This window comes from Scyliorhinus torazame, chromosome 17 (genome assembly GCF_047496885.1).
Source record: "Scyliorhinus torazame isolate Kashiwa2021f chromosome 17, sScyTor2.1, whole genome shotgun sequence".
Lineage (NCBI taxonomy): Eukaryota > Metazoa > Chordata > Chondrichthyes > Carcharhiniformes > Scyliorhinidae > Scyliorhinus > Scyliorhinus torazame.
The window spans coordinates 96433074-96449437 of NC_092723.1; the positions used below are offsets into that span (position 1 = coordinate 96433074).

Here is a 16364-nt window from a genome sequence, read left to right on the forward strand (position 1 = left end):
ACACAGGCCCATCACCCTGGTGGCATGTAACATAGACCCTTGGAGGAAGGGAAGGGGAGTGGGGGATATAAGAAGAGGGAACAGGGAGATCGGGGAAGGGGTGGCGTGGTTGGGGGCAGGGGTATTAAGCTGACGGACACACCGCCTCCTGTCATGCGAATCTGGAGGCTATGAGGGTCTCCCTACTCCTTCTGTCCATCAGCTCGTTGTAGGACTATTGAGCCCTGTACACCATCGCTCGCCATTGGTCTCCCCTTCTGGTCCCCCCCTCAGCCTGATGGGCGTCAGGGTCCTGAGCCTGTGCGGCAGCCCCCTGTCGATGTGGTGCAGGCTCCAGCTTGTGTTGGCCTTGATGCCTTTGGCGATGTTTGTCCACTTTGGCTGCGACTATCAGGATGGCAACAAGTTCAGCTGGATCAATCCCAACATTCATCTTGTATCTGAAAGGATTTGGAGAAGGAGAGAGTCCGACAATCAGTTAGGTCTTCCATCCCAGGACTCTCAAATCCACCAACCCTCTCCACACCACCTTGTCCTCATGACACTTGGAGCTGTGTCCATCACTGCCCCTGCCCCCCTTGGTCATCGCGCAAGTTGCCTGGCCCGCGACCCTCAGCCTTTGCTTTTGAGGGCGTTTTCCCCTGGCACTGACTTGGAGAATGATGCAGCCGAGAGCGCTGAGGCATAATGGTGATGGCCAACTGGTTATAGCGACCAGACTCACTGCACTGTGAGAGGACACAAGTTCTAAAAGAGCCAACGAGGGGATGAACAACCATGTGTGGCCGAGACCCAGCCTTTGGACAACCCAAGAACTTGGGCGGTATTCTTCCCCTCTCCCCCCCACGCCGGGTGGGAGAGTTGCCGGGGCGCCATGCCGCCCCGACACCCGCACGCGATTCTCCCACCCCCCCCCCGAAACAAGCGATGCGAGAATCGCGCCGGGCCGCATGGAAAATTGCCACAAATGGCGAGCGGTGATTCTCCGGCCCGGATGGGCCAAGTTGCCGGTGAAAAAAATGACAGTCCCGCTGGCGCCGTTCACCTCTGGTCGCTGCCGAGCGGAACTCTGCGGGAACGCTGGGGAGGCGGCCTGTTGGGGGGGGGGCTCCTTCACCGAGGGGGCCTCCGATGTGGTCTGGTTCATGATCGGGGCCCACCAATCGGCGGGCCGGCCTCTCCCCCCCGGGCCTGCTTTCTTGCGCGGCCGGCCCCTGAACACCGACCCCACTTTGGGTCAGGGCCAGCGCGCGTAAGAAGTCCCCCACGCATGCGCAGGATGGCGCGGCCCAACTGCACATGCGCAGGATTGAGCTGCCCCAACTGCGCATGCGTGGGTTGGCGCGGCACCCATTTGGCGCCGCGTAAGGAGGCTGGAGCGGCATGAACCACTCCAGCGCCGTGCTGGTCCGCTGTGGGGGCCAGAATAGGTCGTGCTCGGGCCCTGTTCGTGCAGTCGTGAAACGCGACGGCGTTCACGATGGCGCGAACACTTGGCCTCAATATTGGAGACTCTCGCCCCTATTCCTGTCATGCCATCACAGTCAAAGCACCTGGGCTGCCAGAGCATGCCTTTAACCCCAATGGGAAATTAATGTTTAAACCGTCCTCTCCGTCAGCAGCTTTAGGGAGGTTGTGCCCAGTTGTCCTCCGCTCAGCCAGATCGTTACTCTTTAGTCATGAGACGGTCCTCAGTAGTAAAGCTTTGTTCTTCAGTTTTTGATTGTTCGCTGCTGCCTCCATGATGCTGATGCTCCTAGAGTTCAAGCACAATTTTCAGGCTTCAAATATTCAGGACATCCAATTCACTAATCATCCTCTCAGACAGGCCACCTGATCTTTCAAGGAAGCACTTAAGAGTTCAGGGACTGTGAAGATCTACTACAACTAACAAGGCTACTCCATCCTTTGAGGTAGCCTTCAGCTGTTAAGCTAGAGATTTGTTACAGATTTGTACAGAGTGTGAAATGCAGGGCGGGATTCTCTGTTTCCCTACATCGGAAGGGCAATTCACGATCGGGTGGAGAATCCAGCATCGGGCAAAAAATGGAATAGCGCCCGGCGTCTTATGGGGGGCTTCCAGGCAGGGGTCACTCTTATGGGGGGTCTACCAGGCAGGAGTATCGCTAATTGGAGGGTCTCAGGTGGGGATCTCTGCAATTGGGGGCTGAATTGCGCTGGGGGGCGGGGGGGGGGGGGGGGGGGGGGCAGGGGATAGAACAGCCACTGGACCTCACTATTGGGGCGCCCGCTCAAAATGGCAGTCGATAGCGGGATTCACTAGGGAATCCCTCGCAATCCTCGGCAGGCATGAATTTGCATGGGTAAGGATTGGGAATCGCTTCCAGATTTGCGCTTCCAGCGTGATCGCAAATCCGGAGCAATTACAGCTCCAGCAGGAGAACATATGGCGGAATTGCCTGTTTGAGAGACCAAGTGCTGATGCCGGGACTTTGCGAGTGTTCTATGTTCATGATAGCAACGCCAGTCCCAGAGTGATTCAAGACATCCTAATGGGCTTACACTGGTGTCATGTGGAACTAGTGTAATTCCAATGCTTGCCGGCATGTGATATAATGGGGTCAGGATTGGCCCTGGAGAGCCTGACAAGCAGGTGTTGGATATAGGCACCCCACTCCCCACACACCCTCATCTCAGCCAAGCAGATGGCACTGGTTGCACTGGAGCATGCCTATTCCGTTGATGGGTCGGCTGGGGCCAGAGAATACCTAGCGAGGGGGCATGGGAGGCAACCATTCGACAAGGACCGCAAAGTTCACAGTGGGCAGTCAGCAGCGTGCACAGTGGGTTGGCTGCCTTGCAGGTCACGACAATGGTGGTCCGTGCCCATCTTTCATTACCCTCTCTCTCCCCATCAGCAGCCACGCCATCTGCTTCCCAATTTTGAATATCACAAGTGAACCTCACCGCCAGTAATTCCTCCTGGCGGAGGCAGACAATCGCCTGTACCCGGAGATTGCCGGGTCTGGTCCATTAATGATATGACAATGGCGTTTACTGTAAAGATAGGGTTGTGAAGAAGGCCTATGGAGTGTTGGCCTTTATTGGTAGAGGGATTGAGTTCCGGAGTCGGGAGGTCATGTTGCAGCTGTACAGAACTCTGGTACGGCCGCATTTGGAGTATTGCGTACAGTTCTGGTCACCGCATTATAGGAAGGACGTGGAGGCTTTGGAGAGGGTACAGAGGAGATTTACCAGGATGTTGCCTGGTATGGAGGGAAAATCTTATGAGGAAAGGCTGATGGACTTGAGGTTGTTTTCGTTGGAGAGAAGAAGGTTAAGAGGAGACTTAATAGAGGCATACAAAATGATCAGGGGGTTAGATAGGGTAGACAGTGAGAGCCTTCTCCCGCGGATGGAAATGGCTAGCACGAGGGGACATAGCTTTAAACTGAGGGGTAATAGATATAGGACAGAGGTCAGAGGTAGGTTCGTTACGCAAAGAGTAGTGAGGCCGTGGAATGCCCTACCTGCTACAGTAGTGAACTCGCCAACATTGAGGGCATTTAAAAGTTTATTGGATAAACATATGGATGATAATGGCATAGTGTAGGTTAGATGGCTTTTGTTTCGGTGCAAAATCGTGGGCCGAAGGGCCTGTACTGCGCTGTATTGTTCTATGTTCTATAGCATGCCAACGCGGCGTAGAACGCATTCACCCAGCTGTCGAGGGACTGGAGCATGACATTCTGTTTGGCGCTCGGCACTGACCACGGTTTTCAGCTGACACCGATTCCTGGCCCGATCGTGTTTCGCGATTCTGGTGTTGCTGAATGGATAATTCCACCCACAGTCTCCCGAACGGAGAATCCCAGGCAGAAAGTCAACAACAAAGAACAAAGGTGCAAAAGAAACCACAGAGCCTATTGGAACCTCAAGGGGGATGAAATGGACTTTCATAAACTGCAGCGGAGCTCTGTCCTCTGAGAGTTTAGTGGGGCAGACAGGCTACGGCTGTGGTTGTCCCACAAGGTATAGAGATGGCTTGAACGCCTCACATATGCAAACCACTAACCCACCCCAGCCAAAGGGTGACCCCTGACCTGGCTCCCTCCAGCCTGCCAAACAACCCCAGCCCTCTTGAAGGACTCCACACCCACAGCACTGGGCCATCAGCTACAGTGGCCTTGAGTTGCATGCAGATAAGTGGAGAGGGCTATTCTCTGCCTTGCTCCCCCTCGGGGTCCATTGCAACTGGTCCCTGCTTTTGTGGAGCAGCGCTAAATTACACTCACGTGACATCTTGCTGCGTGGGTAGGGCTGCGTGGGGAGGGCTGCGTGCTGCGTGGGGAGGGCTGCGTGCTGAGGGCTGCGTGGGGCGGGCTGCGTGCTGCGTGGGGAGGGCTGCGTGGGGCGGGCTGCGTGCTGCGTGGGGAGGGCTGCGTGCTGCGTGGGGCGGGCTGCGTGGGGGTGGAGGTGTGACTCCCGGGCGGCCGCTGCATTTGACTTTAATCTCACTAATGAAATTTAAATTAATACAAATGAGATGCGACCAGTTTCTCGCCCTTTCTGGGCAAGAGCCTGATCACGTCTGCTGGATCCGGCCGGAAAAATGGCAAACTGGTTGGCGCAATTCCCGTTTTAGGCGCTCTTCCGCTATTCTCCCGACACAGCGGGATCGACGTCGGGCATAACACGGCCAGAGAATTGTCCCTAAAGCACTTTGACAGACATGCGGAGCGCAAGAACTGGATTAGGAGTGGAAAGAAATTGCAATCACTCCTCTTTCTGTTTTAAATGTTGCAGCATTTCACAGCACAGGAAGTAACTTCACCCTTTGTAGTCCCGTTTCTATCAGCTGCTTTTTGATCTTTCCTATCAGCAATGTTGACTTATTTTTGTTAATTGCTTTCTCTGTATCTTTTTTACAAATGTGGTGCAATTGCAATATTGTCTTCGGTTTTGGAAGTTGAAAGCAACAGGTTGGATGTTTGATCAAATGATTAAATTATAACAACTAGTTTCCTGAGAATGTCTACCACAGGCAACCAATTGTACAAACCACATTGATATTCCTGTGGGTGCAACCTTGGATTGTTACATAAGTTTAATCATTTGAAATCAATATTTTAAGGTGGATGAATTAAAAACTCTTGAATGAGTAAATGTGATAAATGCTGAAAAAAGACATTTTGTCGAAGCTTTTGATCGTGTACTCATCATGACAATTGCAAGAATAACAGTGTGAGAGGAAACAACAGCCTTATATTGTAAGAGAAATGAGTGTTGATTGGTTGACAAGTGGACCCATAAGACCAGAAGACCATAAGACATAGGAGCAGAATTAGGCCACTCGGCCCATCGAGTCTGCTCCGCCATTCAATCATGGCTGATATTTATCTCACCTCCATTCTCCTGCCTTCATCCCATAACCCCTGATCCCCTTATTATTCAAGAACCTATCTATCTCTGTCTTAAAGACACTCAGTGGTTTGATCTCCACAGCCTTCTGCGGCAAAGAGTTCCACAGATTCACCACCCTCTGGCTGAAGAAATTCCTCCTCAACTCTGTTTTAAAGGATCGTCCTTTTAGTCTGAGATTGTGTCTTCTGCTTCTAGTTTTTCCTACAAGTGGAAACATCCGCTCCATGTCCACTCTATACAGGCCTCGCAGTATCCTCTAAGTTTCAATAAGATCCCTCCTCATCCTTCTAAACTCCAACGAGTACAGACCTAGAGTCCTCAACCATTCCTCACAAGCAGTTCATTCCAGGGATCATTCTTGTGAGCCTCCTCTGGACCCTTTGCAAGGCCAGCACATCTGTCATTAGATACGGGGCCCAAAACTGCTCACAATACTCCAAATGAGGTCTGACCAGAGCCTTATGCAGCCTCAGAAGTACATCCCAGGTCTTGTATTCTAATCCTCCTAACATGAGTGCTAACATTTGCCTTCCTAACTGCCACCTGAACCTGCACGTTAACCTTAAGAGAATCATGAACAAGGACTCCCAAGTCCATTTGTGCTTCTGATTTCCTAAGCATTTTGCCAATTAGAAAATAGTTTGTGCCTAAATTCTTCCTTCCAAAGTGATTCCACATTGTATTTCATCTGCCACTTCACTGCCCACCCTCCTAGCTTGTCCAAATCCCTCTGCAGCCCCCTTGCTTACTCAATACTTACCTGTCCCTCTACAGATCTTTGTATCATCTGCAAACTTAGCAACAGTGCCTTCAGTTCCTTCTTCCAGATCATTAATGCATATTGCGAAAAGTTGTGGTCCCAGCACAGGCCCCTGAGGTACACCATTAGTCACCAGCTGCCACCCTGAAAAAGACACCTTTATCCCCACTCTCTGCCTTCTGCCAGTCAGTCAATCCTCTATCCATGCCAGGATCTTACCCTTAACACCATGGGCTCTTAACAGTCTCCTATGCGGCACCTTGTCAAAAGCCTTCTGGAAAACTAAATAAATAATGTCCACTGGTTCACCTTTGTCTAACTTCCTTGTTACTTCCTCAAAGAACTCTAACAGATTTTTCAGACATGACTTCCCCTTGACGAAGGCATGCTGACTCAGTCCTATATTATCCTGCACTTCCAAGTACTCCACGATTTCATCTTTAATAACGGACTCTAAAATCTTACCAATGACCAAAGTCAGACTAACTGGCCTATAATTTCCTGTCTTCTGCCTCCCTCCCTTCTTAAACAGTGGTGTTACATTAGCCACTTTCCAGTCCGCTGCACCCACTAAGGAGAAGGTAGAGGTATTGCAATGAAGAATGCATCAGATGACGGTGCCTGACAGTTAGTTACCAAGAATTGTTAAAAAATTTAAACCAAGCAGCTTCACTCTTGATTGGTCAAGGCATTGTCCTGAGGATTAAACCAATAAATGGCCACGCTTATTTTGTTTAGCTGAAACAGGTTCTGATGAGTGCAAGATGAAAAGTTTTGACAAGCTGTCTTTTTTTCAGAAGTGCCAAATAAGTAAATGTGATTAAAGTAGCTGGAGCTGTTGTGAGAGTGTGAACAGAGTTATTAAGCACATTCTTTGTGACCAGTGGTGAAGGTACAGCATTGCCCTCTATCGCACAGGTACTCACAGTCTTCCCATGGGCAGTTAAATGGCAAATTGCTGTCATTACATCCAGCACGGTTCACTCTATAGGGCATCTGGGAACTGTGTGTGGAACAGCGTGGGCTCAGATTGTAGTGGGTAAAATACAGTTGCGTCTCGCCCGTATTTTCACTGCTATGGGTGCCATTATGGGTCCAAAATGGCATTTGCACTACACTCACTCACTTTTAGTGCAGCAGGCACTAACCCCCATTGTTTAATGCGATCAGTAACTACTTTCAGGTTTGTTGTTGATAGATCTCCATTGGCTGTGGCTGAGTTAGTAGAAGTGGTTGGCGGCATGGTGGCACAGTGGTTAGCATTGCTGCCTCATAGTACTAGGGACCAGGGTTCGATTCTGGCCTTGAGTGATTGTGTGGTTGATTGCACGTTCTCCCCGTGTCTGTGTGGGTTTCCTCCGGGTGCTCTGGTTTCCTCCCACAATCCAAAGATGTGCCGGTTAAGTGATTTGACCATGCTAAATTGCCCCTCAGTGTCCAGGGAGGTACAGGTTAGGTGACGTTATGGGGTTAGGGCAGGGACGTGGGCCTAGGTCGGGTATTCTTTCAGAGGGTTGGTGCAGACTCGATGGGCTGAAGGAGGGCAAGCTGCTTAGAAGAGGGAGGGACAGAGGGAGAAGGGCTTTCAGCAGGAGGCCATATTCTACCCAGGGTCTTCAGGGAGCAATTCTCTTATTTAAAACAGTGTGAAACAGTGTGTGCTGTTTCTACTTTATTATACAGGTACTTAGGGCAACCTGTCACCTGTTACATCCTGAACTGCCACCTCAAAGCAGGGTGTGGACAGCATTACCAGTCAAGGGACTAGGCTGGTTTAACACAGTGGGCTAAACACCTGGCTTGTAAAGTAGACCAAGGCCAGCAGCGGGGGTTCAATTCCCGTACCAGCCTCCCCGAACAGGCACCGGAATGTGGCGGCTAGGGGCTTTTCACAGTAATTTCATTTGAAGCCTACTTGTGACAATAAGTGATTTTAATTTCATTTCAAAGGTAACCATGGCCATGAACTTTAATACGCCTGATTTCTTCCAGGTTAAAGCAGGAGACGATCCAGTTGGTTGTCCGGCGAGGTCATTGAGCCTCCTTATTCCAAAAGCACTGAGAAAAAAAGAGAGCGAGCAGCCTCTGGTCCTCTGGGACTTTGGCCAATTTCATTTCTCAGTAAATGCAATCCCATTCGCCAGCAATCCCATACGTTTCCTTGCCACCTTCCCTGACCATCACAGTATCCACTTGGCCACAATGCAAAAAATAAAATTCATGACTAAAATAAGCGTTTGAAACTAATTCATAAATCAAACTATCCAATTTTACATACAAACATCAACTATTAACCCTAACACCTTTCCCTCAGACCCTGTCTCCTATATGCGTTGACCTGTCCTCGTGCTCCTACACAATGCTGCAGCATGTTCGGTAGAATGCCGCTGACTTTCAATGAAGGAGACTTCATTGGGCCTCTCAGAAGGGCCTTGAGCAGCTCTTGGACTGGAGGACCCAGCTCCAGATTGCACCACCTCATGAAGGGAAGCAGGTGTCTGGGCTGACAGACTACCAGGTGACAACAAAGATACTGGCGCAGTGAAAATGGTGGGACCTAGGTCAGCACTTCAGCTATCCCTGTAAGTTGTTGGAGGACATATTCTGGGAGACTCTGTAAGCCACTTTCTACACCCACACCCACAATAATGTCAAAAGTTATTAAACAAAAAAATTAAATGAAGAGAGTGAAAAATGGGATAATAAGAGGGATAAGAGATACAGACAGGAAAAGAGTTTGAAAATTATTTAATTTCTTGCTGTAATTATTTAAATGTTCTAACTCAAATTAAATTCTGAAGGAATGAGACTCAGTACATATAAAATAAAATCTCCGTGTCAGAGGGGTTATTTGGTGGTAATTAAGACGGATCATGCCAATTTAAAATTCACATACATCCGTAGAATCTCTACAGTACATACTGCGAGAGGACACCTCAGAGGGCAGTGAGGCTATATGGGTAGAGATCAGGAATAAGAAGGGTGCAGTCACAATGTTGGGGGTATACTACAGGCCTCCCAACAGCCAGCGGGAGATAGAGGAGCAGATAGGTAGACAGATTTTGGAAAAGAGTAAAAACAACAGGGTTGTGGTGATGGGAGACTTCAACTTCCCCAATATTGACTGGGACTCACTTAGTGCCAGGGGCTTAGACGGGGCGGAGTTTGTAAGGAGCATCCAGGAGGGCTTCATAAAACAATATGTAAACAGTCCAACTAGGGAAGGGGCGGTACTGGACCTGGTATTGGGGAATGAGCCCGGCCAGGTGGTAGATGTTTCAGTAGGGGAGCATTTCGGTAACAGTGACCACAATTCAGTAAGTTTTAAAGTACTGGTGGACAAGGATAAGAGTGGTCCGAGGATGAATGTGCTAAATTGGGGGAAGGCTAATTATGACAATATTAGGTGGGAACTGAAGAACATAGATTGGGGGCGGATGTTTGAGGGCAAATCAACATCTGACATGTGGGAGGCTTTCAAGTGTCAGTTGAAGGGAATACAGGACAGGCATGTTCCTGTGAGGAAGAAAGATAAATACGGCAATTTTCGGGAACCTTGGATGACGAGTGATATTGTAGGCCTCGTCAAAAAGAAAAAGGAGGCATTTGTCAGGGCTAAAAGGCTGGGAACAGACGAAGCCTGTGTGGCATATAAGGAAAGTAGGAAGGAACTTAAGCAAGGAGTCAGGAGGGCTAGAAGGGGTCATGAAAAGTCATTGGCAAATAGGGTTAAGGAAAATCCCAAGGCTTTTTACACGTACATAAAAAGCAAGAGGGTAGCCAGGGAAAGGGTTGGCCCACTGAAGGATAGGCAAGGGAATCTATGTGTGGAGCCAGAGGAAATGGGCGAGGTACTAAATGAATACTTTGCATCAGTATTCACCAAAGAGAAGGAATTGGTAGATGTTGAGTCTGGAGAAGGGGGTGTAGATAGCCTGGGTCACATTGTGATCCAAAAAGACGAGGTGTTGGGTGTCTTAAAAAATATTAAGGTAGATAAGTCCCCAGGGCCTGATGGGATCTACCCCAGAATACTGAAGGAGGCTGGAGAGGAAATTGCTGAGGCCTTGACAGAAATCTTTGGATCCTCGCTGTCTTCAGGGGATGTCCCGGAGGACTGGAGAATAGCCAATGTTGTTCCTCTGTTTAAGAAGGGTAGCAAGGATAATCCCGGGAACTACAGGCCGGTGAGCCTTACTTCAGTGGTAGGGAAATTACTGGAGAGAATTCTTCGAGACAGGATCTACTCCCATTTGGAAGCAAATGGACGTATTAGTGAGAGGCAGCACGGTTTTGTGAAGGGGAGGTCGTGTCTCACTAACTTGATAGAGTTTTTCGAGGAGGTCACTAAGATGATTGATGCAGGTAGGGCAGTGGATGTTGTCTACATGGACTTCAGTAAGGCCTTTGACAAGGTCCCTCATGGTAGACTAGTACAAAAGGTGAAGTCACACGGGATCAGGGGTGAGCTGGCAAGGTGGATTCAGAACTGGCTAGGCCATAGAAGGCAGAGGGTAGCAATGGAGGGATGCTTTTCTAATTGGAGGGCTGTGACCAGTGGTGTTCCACAGGGATCAGTGCTGGGACCTTTGCTGTTTGTAGTATATATAAATGATTTGGAGGAAAATGTAACTGGTCTGATTAGTAAGTTTGCAGACGACACAAAGGTTGGTGGAATTGCGGATAGCGATTAGGACTGTCTGAGGATACAGCAGGATTTAGATTGTCTGGAGACTTGGGCGGAGAGATGGCAGATGGAGTTTAATCCGGACAAATGTGAGGTAATGCATTTTGGAAGGGCTAATGCAGGTAGGGAATATACAGTAAATGGTAGAACCCTCAAGAGTATTGAAAGTCAAAGAGATCTAGGAGTACAGGTCCACAGGTCATTGAAAGGGGCAACACAGGTGGAGAAGGTAGTCAAGAAGGCATACGGCATGCTTGCCTTCATTGGACGGGGCATTGAGTATAAGAATTGGCAAGTCATGTTGCAGCTGTATAGAACCTTAGTTAGGCCACACTTGGAGTATAGTGTTCAATTCTGGTCGCCACACTACCAGAAGGATGTGGAGGCTTTAGAGAGGGTGCAGAAGAGATTTACCAGAATGTTGCCTGGTATGGAGGGCATAAGCTATGAGGAGCGATTGAATAAACTCGGTTTGTTCTCTCTGGAACGAAGGAGGTTGAGGGGCGACCTGATAGAGGTCTACAAAATTATGAGGGGCATAGACAGAGTGGATAGTCAGAGGCTTTTCCCCAGGGTAGAGGGGTCAATTACTAGGGGGCATAGGTTTAAGGTGAGAGGGGCAAGGTTTAGAGTAGATGTACGAGGCAAGTTTTTTACGCAGAGGGTAGTGGGTGCCTGGAACTCGCTACCGGAGGAGGTGGTGGAAGCAGGGACGATAGTGACATTTAAGGGGCATCTTGACAAATACATGAATAGGATGGGAATAGAGGGATACGGACCCAGGAAGTGTAGAAGATTGTAGTTTAGTCGGGCAGTATGGTCGGCACGGGCTTGGAGGGCCGAAGGGCCTGTTCCTGTGCTGTACATTTCTTTGTTCTTTGTTCTTTGTACAGGAGGAGGCCATCCGGCCCATTGAGTGAGCCGAGTCTTACACCTCGAACTTTCACTGGCACTTTTATTGGGCTAACCCGTGGTTAAATACTGGCAACTTTATGTCATTAGATGGATTTCAATGTTGAGTTTATTAGAAAGGTGTTGGGCTAGATTTTCTGTTTCTTTCTGCCAGTCGGATCTTCCAGTCCCACTGATGATGACCCTCCATCTCCCCCCCGCACCCGCGATGACTTCCTTGGTGGTGCAATCAGTGAACAACACAAAACAACGTGAACATCCCTTCGCCGTCGGAAAAGAGGAAATCTCACCATTTAGTGAAGTCCACCTGAAGAAGACAGTCAGAAGTAGAAACTGGAGTAGACTGTAAAGGCCATTGAGCATGCTCGACCATTCAATATGAAAGGCGGTGGCACAGTGGTTAGCACTGATGCCTCACAGCGCCAGGGACCCAGGTTCGATTCCGGCCTTGAGTGACTGACTGTGTGAGATTTGCACATTCTCCTTGTGTCTGTGTAGGTTTGCTCTGTGCTCCGGTTTCGTCCCATAGTCCAAAGATCTGCAGGTTAGATGGATTGGGCATGCTAAATTGCCCCTTAAGTGTCCAAAAGGTTAGGTGGGGTTAGGGTCTTTCAGAGGGTCAGTGCAGACCCGATGGGCTGAATGACACTGTAGGGATTTTATGATTCTACATCAACTTCACTATCCCTCAAAATATTTCAAAATCCCTTAGTGCCCAAAAATATCGCAATTATACGTCACCTTGACAGCGGCACCAATGCGTTCCAGAACACACGTACAGAAGACATGCATGTCATTAGCCTTTAGCGGGCCTGACCCAGTATTCCCTGGGGCCTTTGCGATTCTCCGCCTCTGAAAGCGAAGGGAGGGTCATCATCAGCGGCACTGGAAGATCCCTCCGGCAGGAAGGACTGGAAAATTTAGCCAAACATCTTTCTACCGTGCTCCCTTGGGCAGCACCGTAGCACAGTGGCTTCACAGCACTAGGGTCCCAGGTTCGATTCCCTGCTGGGTCACTGTCTGTACGGACTCTGCACGTTCTCCCTGTGTCTGCGTGGGTTTCTTCCGGATGCTCCGGTTTCCTCCCACAGTCCAAAGACATGCAGGTTAGGTGGATTGGCCATGATAAATTGCCCTTAGTGACCAAAAAGGTTAGGAGGGGTTATTGGGTTACGGAGATAGGATGGAAGTGAGGGCTTAAGTGGGTTGGTGTAGACCTGACGGGCCAAATGGCCTCCTTCTACACTGTATGTTCTATGTTCTATGATGTGCCGAGTTCCCGACAGCACTGTTCACTGTACTTTTAAAAATCATGGGCGTCATTCTCCGACCCCCCGCCGGGTCGGAGAATGGCCGTTGGCCGCCGTGAATCCCGCCCCCGCCCCCGCCGAAGTCTCCGAAGGGAGAAAAGTCGGCGGGGCGTTAATGTCGCCGCTGCCGTCGGAGAATGTCACGGGTCTGCGCAAGGCAGCCGATTTTCGGCCTGCCGATATTCTCCCTTCCGGATGGGCCGAAGTCCCGTCGACGTGATGACCGTTCACGTCGACGTGAATCAAACCTCCTTTTCATCGGCGTGACCCGGTGCTCCAGGCTCACGCCGACCAGCGAGGAGGTGAGTGACGGCCTGGGGGGTTGGCTCTGGGCAGGAAATGGCGTGGCCGCAGACTGATTGTGTGAGGAGAGGTGTGTCTCGGCTTGTGTGTGTGTGTGTGCGGCGGGGGGGGGGGGGGGGGGGTTAGAGTAGGCTGGGCTCCGGGGGAGTGCCGGGAGGGGGGTCCGTGCCGGGGTGGAGGTTGGGGGGGGGGGTCCGTGCCGGGGTGGAGGTTGGGGGGGGGGGGTCCGTGCCGGGGTGGAGGTTGGGGGGGGGGGGTCCGTGCCGGGGTGGAGGTTGGGGGTTGGGGAGGGGGTCCGTGCCGGGGTGGAGGTTGGGGGGGGTCAGTGCCGGGGTGGAGGTTGGGGGTTGGGGTCCGTGCCGGGGTGGGTGATGGGAGGGCAAATGAGTTGGTCCACCTGGCCAGGTGCCAGCCTCCAACAGTTGGACCCATGCGGTCCATGCCACCTGGGTGGGGGGAGGAGGGGATATGGGCAATGATGACATGTCGTCGTTCCCCTCCCCCCCACCAGGCCGTCATGTTTTCAGACCATCCAGCGATGTTGGCCGCCGTGGTGGCAGCCGCTCATGTCTATGTTGCCCTGGATGAGGAGGAGGAGGAGGAGGAGGAGCGTGCCAGAGAGGCAGCGCATGCTGCCGCAGAGGGGCAGGCGGCAGCCGCCCAGGCTGGAGGGACACCTGACCGACAGGACGAGGAGGGGGAGGAGGACGTCGCGGCCCCACGGCAACGGAGGCACCCGAGGGCGCCCCGTGTGTACCAGCCCCGGCAGTCATACCAGGACCTCACGGACCGGGAATGCAGGAGGAGACTCCGGATGAGCCGGGAAACCGTGGCACACATCTGCCACCTGCTGGCACACCTGTCACTGCGTGGCACTGGCGGGGGACACCCTCTCCCCGTGTCCGTCAAGGTTACGGTGGCCCTGAACTTTTATGCAACGGGGTCATTCCAGGCACCGAGTGGGGACCTGTCCGGCATATCGCAGACATCGGTGCATCGGTGCATCCGGGCAGTGACAAATGCCCTTTATGCCATGGCGCACCGCTACATCCGCTTCCCCGTGGACCGGGCCAGCCAAGATGCCCGGGCCGTGGGCTTCTCTGCCGTTGCCGGGTTCCCCATGGTCCAGGGCGCGATCGATGGGATGCACGTCGCCGTGCGGCCACCTGCAGAGAACAGGGCCGTGTTCACTAATAGGAAGGGGACCTATTCAATGAACGTACAGGTGGTCTGCGACCACCGCATGATGATCCTGCACGTCTGCGCCCGTCACCCAGGCAGTGTACACGACTCATTCGTGTTGTCGCGGTCATCCATCCCCGGCATGTACGAGGGACGCCATCCCCGGCTGAGGGGCTGGTTGCTGGGCGACAGGGGCTACCCATTGCGATCGTGGCTGATGACGCCTATACGGAGGCCACGCAATGAGACGGAGAACCGCTACAATGATGCCCATGTAGCGACAAGGGGAGTGATCGAGAGGTGCTTTGGCGTGCTGAAGATGCGTTTCAGGTGCCTGGACCTCTCTGGGGGCGCCCTCCAGTATCGGTCAGATAGGGTCGGCCGCATCATTGTGGTGTGCTGCGTCCTGCACAACATAGCCCAGCAGAGGGGCGATGTGCCGCAGGCAGAGGAGGGCGGAGTGGAGGAGCAGCAGGAAGAGGCCCAGTCCTCCCCAGATGAGGGGGATGGGGGCAATGGTCAGGGCAGACGGGGTAGACACAGGCGGGTGGCTGTCCACCATTACCGGCTGGCCCAGCGGGCACGGGACAGACTGATAGACGCCCGCTTCACTGACTAGATGGGCGTGGGAATCGGGTAGTATGGCCACAGACCGCACACCATGACAACAGCCGACCACCCACACCCCCCACCCATCCACCCACCCAGCACCCTCACCCCCCTCCCCAACCCCACACACCCCACCCGCATGCACACCACCACCCCCACACCCAATTGCCGATCCACCGGCGGCACAACGGGCCGGGCTCACCCAGTTGCGGGTGGACGCGTGTCTATCGCAGGCCATGGAGAATGATGACAACCCGCCTCCGATGAGCTCCTGGCTCTACATCGTTGGACTATGTCTGACCCATGGCCACAGTACCACCATCCACCCGGACCATCCCTGCATGCGGCTGTGACACTGCAGCGCACGGTCCCGTCCTCTGCCCGGGGGATTTGATGGCGGCCCAGGGGGAAGGGGGCAGACTCACCTGGGGCTGAGGTAAGACCACCCCTCACACACACACTTGCGCTCAACGTACATGACACCCCCGCACACTTTGGACAGAGCACAAAGGCAGCTTCGGTAGGTGTAACATTGACTTTAATAACCAAAGGAGTTCATGCACGTGCCCTCGCCCCTAAAACTCATCTGTGCCCTGCACCCGTGCCAACTTACTCAGTGTCTAATTGTTTGGCCTTACGGGCCCTTTGATTACGTCTACGTGGTTCCCCAGACGGTACAGCAGAACTGGAGGTGGTCTCCTGTGATTCCTGCCCTCAGACACTGGGTCCCTTTGGCGGCTGTTTCCTGGGGCGTCCTGGCCTAGATGGGCCAGGCTGCGGCCCGGGCGACTGGGATGGCGAGCTGCCAGCCTGTCCTGCCCGTTGCCCCCCCGATGCACCTGGGACGGAAGGGGGGGGGAGTCAGAGGTGTCGCGGTGTACCGGGACCTCCCCTACAGAGGGAGCCGGGATGGACCACACCACCTCCTCCTCCCTCGGGGTGCCCGATAGCCCCCAGGCCTCGACATGGGTGGGGGATGCGAACGGACTGGCCATCCGACGCGCCCCCGACATCTGGCGCTGCCAGTCCTGGAGGCCCGTGCTGGTATCGACAGGGGTCTGCAGGTTTGCAGCCATGGAGCCCAGGGGGTTGTCGAACCCTGTCTGCGACAGTGCGACGCCAGCTCGCACATGGCCACTGGCGCCGATGCCCTCAGCGATGGCCTGCTGAGACTGGGCCATGGCCTGCAGAGACTGGGCCATGGCCTGCAGAGACT

The 16364-nt window shown here is 52.6% G+C and overlaps 1 long non-coding RNA gene across 1 annotated transcript in view; it reads right to left on the reverse strand.

Moving 5' to 3' along the window:
* Positions 1 to 1607: 1607 nt before the first annotated feature.
* Positions 1608 to 16364, reverse strand: part of LOC140393556 (uncharacterized) — a 129078-nt gene continuing 114321 nt past the window's right edge. Inside the window, exon 3 of the long non-coding RNA XR_011935660.1 lies at positions 1608 to 1756. This is a non-coding gene — a long non-coding RNA (uncharacterized lncRNA). The remainder of the gene's footprint in view (positions 1757 to 16364) is intronic.